Source organism: Arachis ipaensis, chromosome B4 (genome assembly GCF_059453495.1).
Source record: "Arachis ipaensis isolate K30076 ecotype BB chromosome B4, ASM5945349v1, whole genome shotgun sequence".
Taxonomy (NCBI): domain Eukaryota; kingdom Viridiplantae; phylum Streptophyta; class Magnoliopsida; order Fabales; family Fabaceae; genus Arachis; species Arachis ipaensis.
The window spans coordinates 70,489,986-70,500,435 of record NC_142439.1 but is presented as its reverse complement, the minus strand read 5'-3'; positions in this window follow the sequence as shown (position 1 = coordinate 70,500,435).

Below are 10,450 nucleotides of genomic sequence, written 5' to 3'. Positions count from 1 at the left end.
CAAAACATGCAAATGCAAAGATCAAACAAGAAGACTTACCAAGAACAACTTGAAGATCATGAAGAACACTATGAATGCATGAGAGTTTTCGAAAAAAATGCAAGATGCACATGCAATTGACACTAAACTTATAACATGACTCAAGACTCAAACAAGAAACACAAAAATATTTTTGATTTTTATGATTTTATGATTTTTTTTGTATTTTCTTTTAATTTTTTTCGAAAATATTTGGGAAAAAGGAAGCAATGAATTCATAGTCCTCAATCAAAATCCTGGGAATTAGATATGGCTTAATAGCCAGCCAAGCTAAAACATGTTATATGAAACACTAGAATTCATTCTTAAAAATTTTGAAGAAAAATATATTTTTGAAAACATTTTTATTATTTTTAAAATTTTTTCGAAAACAAAGGAGAAAATTTTTGAAAGATTTTTGAAGAATTTTTGAAAAGAAAACAAAAAGAAAATTTCCTAATCTGAGCAACAAGATGAACCGTCAGTTGTCCAAACTCGAACAATCCCCGGCAACGGCGCCAAAAACTTGGTGCGCAGAAATTGTGATTACACTTTGATTATGTAAAATTCATCGCTCTTTCTTTCCCTGGTAATGGCGCCAAAAACATGATGCCAATACCATGGTTCACAACTTCGCACAACTAACCAGCAAGTGCACTGGGTCGTCCAAGTAATACCTTACGTGAGTAAGGGTCGAATCCCACGGAGATTGTTGGTATGAAGCAAGCTATGGTCACCTTGTAAATCTCAGTCAGGCGGATATAAAATAGTAATGGAGTTTTCGAAAATAATTAATAAAATAGGGATAGAAATACTTATGTAATTCATTGGTGAGAATTTCAGATAAGCGAATAGAGATGCTTTCGTTCCTCTGAACCTCTGCTTTCCTGCTATCTTCATCCAATCAGTCTTACTCCTTTCCATGGCTGGCTTTTTGTGATACATCACCATTGTCAATGGCTACTTTCGGTCTTCTCTCGGGAAAATGATCCAAATGCCCTATTACGGCACGGCTAATCGTCTGGAGGCATCACCCTTGTCAATGGTTTCATCTTATCCTCTCAGTGAAAATGGTCAACGCACCCTGTCACGGCACGGCTATGTATCTGTCGGTTCTCGATCCTGCTGGAATAGGATTTACTATCCTTTTGCGTCTGTCACTACGCCCAGCAATCGCGAGTTTGAAGCTCGTCACAGTCATTCAATCATTGAATCCTACTCGGAATACCACAGACAAGGTTTAGACTTTCCGGATTCTCTTGAATGCCGCCATCATTCTAGCTTACACCACGAAGATTCTGATTAAGAGATCTAAGAGATACTCATTCAATCTAATGTAGAACGGAAGTGGTTGTCAGGCACGCGTTCATAGGGAATGATGATGATTGTCACGTTCATCACATTCAGGTTGAAGTGCGAATGAATATCTTAGAAGCGAAATAGGATGAATTCAATAGAAAACAGTAGTACTTTGCATTAATCTTTGAGGAACAGTAGAGCTCCACACCTTAATCTATGGAGTGTAGAAACTCTACCGTTGAAAATACATAAGTGATAATGGAGTTCATTGGTCTCGGCCCCAGAGGGGAACGGAAGTAACCAAGACTACGAATACAATGATAAAAAGTTCTATTTATAATAAACTAGCTACTAGGGTTTACAGAAGTAAGTAATTGATGCAAAAATCCATTTCCGGGGCCCACTTGGTGTGTGCTTGGGCTGAGCCTTAAATTTCCACGTGCAGAGGCCATTTGTGGAGTTGAACGCCAGGTTTTGATCCATTTCTGGCGTTCAACTCTGGTTTTTGATCCATTTCTGGCGCTGAACTCCAGAATTGGGCAGAGAGCTTGCTTTGAACGCCAGTTTGCGTCGTCTAACCTTGGGCAAAGTATGGACTATTATATATTTCTGGAAAGCCCTGGATGTATACTTTCCAACGCAATTGGAAGCGCGCCATTTTGAGTTTTGTAGCTCCATAAAATCCATTTTGAGTGCAGGGAGGTCAGAATCCAACAGCATCAGCAGTCCTTCTTCAACCTCTGAATCTGATTTTTGCTCAAGTCCCTCAATTTCAGCCAGAAAGTACCTGAAATCATAGAAAAACACACAAACTCATAGTAAATTCCATAAATGTGAATTTAACATAAAAACTAATGAAAACATCCCTAAAAGTAACTAGATTCTACTAAAAACATACTAAAAATAATGTCAAAAAGCGTATAAATTATCCGCTCATCACCATCCTCTCTGTGAAAATGGTCCAATGTGCTGTCACTGCATGGCTAATCATGTGTTGGTTGTCGATCATACTGGAATAGGATTTACTATCCTTTTGCGTCTATCACTACGCCCAGCACTCACGAGTTTGAAGCTAGTCACAGCCATCCCTTCCCAGATCCTACTCGAAATACCACAGACAAGGTTTAGACTTCCCGGATCTCAGGAATGGCCGTCCATGGATTCTAACTTATACCACAAAGATTCTAATATCTCGAACTCGGTCCCCTGTGTTAGATATCTAAGAGATACTCATTCTATCTCATCTTCATGTAGAAAGTAAGTGGTTGTCAGGCACGCGTTCATAGGTGAGAATGGTGATGAGCGTCACATAATCATCAAATTCATCATGTTCTTGGGTGCGAATGAATATCTTAGAATAGGAATAAGCTTGAATTGAATAGAAAAACAATAGTACTTTGCATTAATTCATGAGGAACAGCAGAGCTCCACACCTTAATCTATGGTGTGTAGAAACTCTACCGTTGAAAATACATAAGAACAAGGTCCAGGCATGGCCGAGAGGCCAGCCCCCATGATCTAAGAACTAAATATCCCAAGATGAACAAAGGATGTAAATAAATAGTAAAAAGTTCTATTTATACTAAACTAGTTACTAGGGTTTATAGAAATGAGTAAATAACGCAGAAATCCACTTCTGGGGCCCACTTGGTGTGTGTTTGGGCTGAGGAATGAGCTTTACACGTGTAGAGGCTTCTCTTGGAGTTGAATGCCAGTTTGTAACCTGTTTCTGGCGTTTAACTCCACTTTGCAACCTGTTTCTGGCGTTTAACTCCAGAAAGCAGCATGAAACTGGCATTGAATGCCAGTTTTTGTCGTCTAAACTCAGGCAAAGTGTAGACTATTATATATGGCTGGAAAGTCCTGGATGTCTACTTTTCAACGCAATTGAGAGCGTGCCATTTGGAGTTTTGTAGCTCCAAAAAATCCACTTTGAGTTTAAGGAGGTCAGAATCCAACAGCATTTGCAGTCCTTCTTCAACCTTTGAATCTGATTTTTGCTCAAGTCCCTCAATTTCAGCAAGAAAATACCTGAAATCACAGAAAAACACATAAACTCATAGTAAAGTCTAGAAATGTGATTTTTAATTAAAAACTAATAAAAATATATTAAAAACTAACCAAATTATACTAAAAACTATGTAAAAATAATGCCAAAAAGCGTATAAATTATCCGCTCATCACAACACCAAACTTAAATTGTTGCTTGTCCCCAAGCAACTGAAAATCACATAGGATAAAAAGAAGAGAATATACTATAAATTCCAAAATATCAATGAAACTTAGCTCCAATCAGATGAGCGGGACTAGTAGCTTTTTGCCTCTTGAATAGTTTTGGCATCTCACTTTATCCATTGAAATTCAGAATGATTGGCATCTATAGGAACTTAGAATTCAGATAGTGTTATTGATTTTCCTAGTTCAGTATGTTGATTCTTGAACACAGTTACTTTATGAGTCTTGGCCGTGGCCCTAAGCACTTTGTTTTCCAGTATTACCACTGGACACATAAATGCCACAGACACATAACTGGGTAAACCTTTTCAGATTGTGACTCAGCTTTGCTAGAGTCCCCAATTAGAGGTGTCCAAGGTTCTTAAGCACACTCTTTTTTTGCTTTGGACCTTGACTTTAACCGCTCAGTCTCAAGTTTTCACTTGACACCTACACGCCACAAGCACATGGTTCGAGACAGATTGGTTTTGCTGCTTAGGCCAGGATTTTATTCCTTTAGGCCCTCCTATCCACTAATGCTCAAAGCCTTGGATCCTTTTTATTACCCTTGCCTTTTGGTTTTAAGGGATATTGTTTTTTTCTGCTTGCTTTTTCTTTTCCTTTCTTTTATATTTTTCGCCATTTTTTTCTTTTTCTTTCGCTTTTTTTTTTGCAAGCTCTGTTCTTCACTGCTTTTTCTTGCTTCAAGAATCATTTTTATGATTTTTCAGATTATCAAATAACATGTCTCCTTTTCATCATTCTTTCATGAGCCAACATATTTAACATTCATAAACAACAAATTCAAAAGACATATGCACTGTTCAAGCATTCATTCAGAAAACAAAAAGTATTGTCACCACATCAAAATAATTAAACTAGTTTCAAGGATGAATTCTAAACCCTGTACTTCTTGTTCTTTTGTTTTTAGAATATTTTTCTTTTAAGAGAGGTGATGGAGTCATAAGACATTCATAGCTTTAAGACATAGACACTTGAAACACTAATAATCATGTAATAAAGACACAAACATAAATAAAACATAAGGCTCAAAAACCAAAAAATAGGAAAATAAGAACAAGGAGATTAAGGAATGGGTCCGCCTTAGTGAGGGTGGCGTCTTCCTCTTCTTGAAGAACCAATGGTGCTCTTGAGCTCCTTTATGTCTCTTCCTTGTCTTTGTTGCTCCTCCCTCATAGCTCTTTGATCTTCTCTAATCTCATGGAGGATGATGGAGTGCTCTTGGTGCTCCATCCTTAGTTATCCAATGTTGGAGCTTAATTCTCCTAGGGAAGTGTTGATTTGCTCCCAATAATTATGTGGAGGAAAGTGCATCCCCTGAGGTATCTCAGGGATTTCATGGTGAGGAATTTCCTCATGCTCTTGTTGAGGTCCATGATCTCTTGTTTGCTCCATTCTTTTCTTAGTGATGGGCTTATCCTCTTCAATGAGCATGTCTCCCTCTATGTCAACCCCAGCCAAATTGCATAGGTGGCAAATGAGGTGAGGAATGGCTAACCTTGCCAAGGTGGATGACTTGTCAGCCACCTTGTAGAGCTCTTGAGGTATAATCTCATGAACCTCTACTTCCTCCCCTATCATGATACTATGGATCATAATGGCCCGATCTATAGTAACTTCAGACCGATTGCTAGTAGGAATGATTGAGCGTTGAATAAACTCCAACCATCCTCTAGCTACAAGGTTAAGGTCCAGTCTCCTCAATTGAACCGGCTTGCCTCTTGAGTCAATTTTCCATTGAGCTCCTTCTACACATATGTCCATGAGGACTTGGTCCAACCTTTGATCAAAGTTGACGCTTCTAGTGTAGGGGCGTGCGTTTTCTTCCATCATTGGCAAGTTGAACGCCAGCCTTACATTTTTCGGACTGAAATCTAAGTATTTTCTCCGAACCATGGTAAGCCAATGCTTTGGATTCGGGTTCACACTTTGATCATGGTTCCTAGTAATCTATGCGTTTGCATAGAACTCTTGAACTATTAAGATCCCGACTTGTTGAATGGGGTTGGTGAGAACTTCCCAACCTCTTCTTTGGATCTCAAGTCGGATCTCTGGATACTCATTCTTTCTAAGCTTGAAAGGAACCTCAGGGATCACTTTCTTCTTGGCCACAACTTCATAGAAGTTATCTTGATGGACCTTTGAGATGAATCTCTCCATCTCCCATGGCTCAGAGGTGGAAGCAATTGCCTTCCCTTTCCTCTTTTTTGAGGTTTCTCTGGCCTTAGGTGCCATTACTGGTTATAGAAAAACAAAAAGTAATGCTTTTTTACCACACCAAACCTAAAATATTTGCTCGTCCCCGAGCAAAAGAAGAAAGAAAGAAGGAGAAGAAGAAATAGAAGGAGGAGATGGAGGGAGAGGGTGTATTCGGCCAAGGGGGAGAAGAGAGGGCTGTGTTGTGTGAAATTAAAGGAGTGATGAGGGGTTCGGCCATTAGGGTTGGGTTTGGGAGCGAAAAGAGTTTGAATTTTGTAGGTAGGTGGGGTTTATGGGGAAGAGTGGGTGGATGTGAATGGTGAAGAGGTGATGGGGAAGAGTGATTGAGGTGATTGATGAAGGGTATTTGGGGAAGAAAGTTATGAAAAGGTGTGAAGAGGAGAGAAGAAGTGGTGGGGATCCTGTGGGGTCCACAGATCTTGAGGGGATCCTGTGGGGTCCACAGATCTAGTGGGGCCAAGGACTTAACATCCCTGTTCTAATTAGGCGTGTAAAACGCCCTTGCTGTGCAATTCTGGCATTTAACGCCAGACTGCTGCCTGTTTCTGGCGTTAAACGCCCAAATGTAGCCTGTTTCTAGCGTTTAACGCCAGGTAGATGCTTGTTTTTGGTGTTAAACGCCAAAATGCTCCTCTTCCAGGGTGTGCTATTTTTAATGCTGTTTTTCATTTTGTTTTTGATTTTTCAGTAGTTTTTGTGACTCCACATGATCATTAACCTAATAAAACACGAAATAATAAAAAAAATATAAAATAGATATAATAAAATAACATTGGGTTGCCTCCCAACAAGCGCTTCTTTAATGTCAATTGCTTGACAGTGAGCCCTCATGGAGCCTCACAGATAATCAGAACAAGGTTGGAACCTCCCAACACCAAACTTAGAGTTTGACTGTGGGGCTTTGGTTGACTCTGCAGTGAGAGATGCTTTTCATGCTTCCTCTCCATGGTTACAGAAGGAGATCCTTGAGTTTTAAATACAAGGTTGTCCTCATTCAGTTGAAGGATCAACTCTCCTCTGTCCACATCAATCACAGCTTTTGCTGTGGCTAGGAAGGGTCTTCCAAGGATGATGGATTCATCCTCATCCTTCCCTGTGTCTAGGATTATGAAATCAGCAGGGATGTAAAGGCCTTCAACCCTTACTAACACGTCCTCTACTAGTTCATAAGCCTATTTTCTTGAGTTGTCTGCCATCTCTAATGAGATTCTGGCAGCTTGCACCTCAAAGATCCCAAGTTTTTCCATTACAGAGAGTGGCATTAAGTTTATTCCTGACCCCAGGTCACACAAAGCCTTCTCAAAGGTCATGGTGCCTATGTTACAGGGAATTAGGAATTTACCAGGATCCTGTTTCTTTTGAGGTAATTTCTGCCTATCCAATGTATTCAGTTCATTGGTGAGCAAGGGAGGTTCATCTTCCCAAGTCTCATTAACAAATAATTTGGCATTCAGCTTCATGATTGCACCAACGTACTTAGCAACTTGCTCTTCAGTAACATCTTCATTCTCTTCAGAAGAAGAATACTCATCAGAGCTCATGAAGGGTAGAAGGAGGTTCAATGGAATCTCTATGGTCTCTAGATGAGCCTCAGATTCCTTTGGTCCCTCTAAGGGAAACTCCTTATTGGTCACTGAGCGTCCCAGGAGGTCTTCCTCTCCAGGATTCACATCTTCCTCCTCCCTTGTAGGTTCGGCCATGATGGTCAAATCAATGGCCTTGCACTCTCTCTTTGGATTTTCTTCTGTATTACTTGGGAGAGTACTAGCAGGAGTTTCAGTGACCCTTTTACTCAGCTGGCCCACTTGTGCCTCCAAATTTCTAATGGAGGACCTTGTTTCATTCATGAAACTTAAAGTGGCCTTAGATAGATCAGAGACTATATTTGCTAAGCTAGATGGATTCTACTCAGAATTCTCTGTCTGTTGCTTAGTGGATGATGGAAAAGGCTTCCTATTGCTAAACCTATTTCATCCACCATTATTAAAGCCTTGTTGAGGCTTTTGTTGATCCTTCCATGAGAAATTTGGATGATTTCTCCATGAGGGATTATAGGTGTTTCCATAGGGTTCACCCATGTAATTAACTTCTGCTATTGCAGGGTTCTCAGGATCATAAGCTTCTTCTACTGAAGAAACCTCTATAGTACTGTTGGATGATTCCTTCAATCCATTCAGACTCTGAGAAATCATATTGACTTGCTGAGTCAATATTTTGTTCTGAGCCAATATGGCATTCAGAGCATCAATTTCAAGAACTCCCTTCCTCCGAGGCGTCTGATGACAAGTCATCTTAGCCTAGTTTCACTAGCCTTTTTCTTTTGTTTTCACTTGAATTGTGCACTTTCTTGAGCTACAAGTAAGCTAATATGGGTAAATTTTCATGCTTCCTTTGATTTAATCAACCATGTATGAATTCATGCTATGTCATGAGGTTTTATGCTATAATTGTCACATATTACGATAAAATGAATATCTCATGATTTTAAGCATAGCTTTGATGTGTTTGGTTGATTAATGATAGGTGAAGAAAGCTTGGAGAAAGGTTGAAGCAAGAAGGAATGGCTAGGAGTAAAGAGAGGACAATGGAATAAGTGAAAATGAACCAGGAAGCAAAAAGCTAGAGTAAAAGTTAGCCTCAAACTTTTGCACAAACTTTTGGGTGAAAAGTTAGCCCCAACGTTAGCCCCTAACTTTTGGGCTAACGTTGGCACATGAAAGTTACTCCCTGGGCACCAAAAGTTTGCGCCAACGTTAGCCCCTAACTTTGTGGCTAACGTTGGCATGAGAAAAACACTCCCTGGGCACCAAAAGTTTGCGCCAACGTTAGCCCCTAACTTTGTGGCTAACGTTGGCATGAGAAAAACACTCCCTGGCCACCAAAAGTTTGCGCCAACGTTAGCCTCTAACTTTTGGGCTAACGTTGGCACATGAACAATACAAAGGGGGAGCAAAAGTTTGCGCCAACGTTAGCCTCTAACTTCTGGGCTAACGTTGGCGCCATAAGTACACATAAGGAAGCCAACGTTGGAGCAAAAGTTAGACACCTAACTTTTGCCCCAACGTGGATAGCAGCAAAGCATGGAGGCTGATAGTAAAAGTTAGAGTAAAAGTTAGCCTCAAACTTTTACTCAAACTTTTGCAAAACTCCAACCCGGTTCAATTGGTTCACTTTGGTTCCTCTCCAAACTCCAAGAGCAATCAACCAAGGCCTCTCTCAACCCAATTCCACCAAGAGCAAAGGCCCAACTCAAGGCTTGAAGATCATTTGAAGAAAGTGTATAAATAGGATAGAATTCAAGTTTTTCGGAGAGCTTCCCTTTTAGTTTTTCAGAATAGCTTTCTTTTAAATTTGGCTTAGAGCTCACTTTTACATTTCTTAGCATTGTTGTTTTAATTCAAGAGAATTTGGGAGGAGAATTGATCTCTCTTCTTCCTTGTTCTTGCCCAGCATTCTTTACATTTCTTGTCTTGGATCTTGGGTGGAGAATTGAAGAAATTCTGTTTCAATCTCACCTTGGGATCTTGTTTAATTTTCTGCTTAATTGAATTTCAGTTTTGGTCACTTGCTTCTTCATCTACTTTCTTTGCAATCTACAATCTCTTTTGCATTTGTTCTTGTTGGATCTGGGAAGGCACTGAGATCTAGACTTGGTTTTCTAGTCTCTTGGGTCCTGAGATTCGGATTTCCCATTTCCCACTCCCTGTTTACTGTTTTCATGCTTATTTACATTTCTGTTTTGAGATCCGGTTTGATTCAAGACATCCTTTACTTCTCTGTTTGTTGCAATTTACTTTTCCTTGTTTAATTCCTGCAAATCCAACTCTCGATTCCCTTTACAATTCAAGCCATTTACATTTCTTGCACTTTAAGATTTTGCAATTTACATTTCTTGCGTTCTAAGTTTCTACCATTTAATTTCTTGTTCTTTAAAATTCAGCACTTTAAATTCCAGTTCTCTTTAATTTCATGCCAATTACTCATTCCCTTTTACTTTCTATGCAATTTAAATTCTGCAAATCACAAATCTCTCAACCAAATCTTGATTCGCTTGACTAAATCAACCACTAAACTAAAATTGCTCAATCCTTCAATTCCTGTGGGATCGACCTCACTCCCGTTAGTTATTATTACTTGATGCGACCCGGTGCACTTGCCGGTTAGATTTGGGTGTTTTGGAGAAATTCGTTTTTCCGCGAAAATATCCCATCAAGTTTTTGGCGCCGTTGCCGGGGATTGATTAGATTGACAATGATTAAGTGAAGTGGTAGTTTAGATCAAGCACTTTTTCTTTAATTTTTGACTAACCCACTAACTGTTTGAAGTTTTGTCTCAACTGACTACACTCAACTTGCAAAAGTATCACTGTGTGTTCCGTTGTTGATTTATATGTCATAGGGAAGAAGAGCAGCCAAAAGGAAGGATATCATTGAAGAAGGAGTTTCTGAGAAAGAAGAACATCACAACATGACGCCACAACTCATTACACTAGTAGAGAACAATTGTTCCTATGGTGGAAATCCCTTGGAGAACCCTAAACAGCACCTATCCATTTTTCTGAAAACTTGTGGTGTTGTCAATCTCAATGGTGTAAATCATGATACCATTAAGCTCTTGTTATTTCCCTTCTCACTGAAGGATGAAGCGGCACAATGGCTTGAAACCTTTCCCCAAGGAA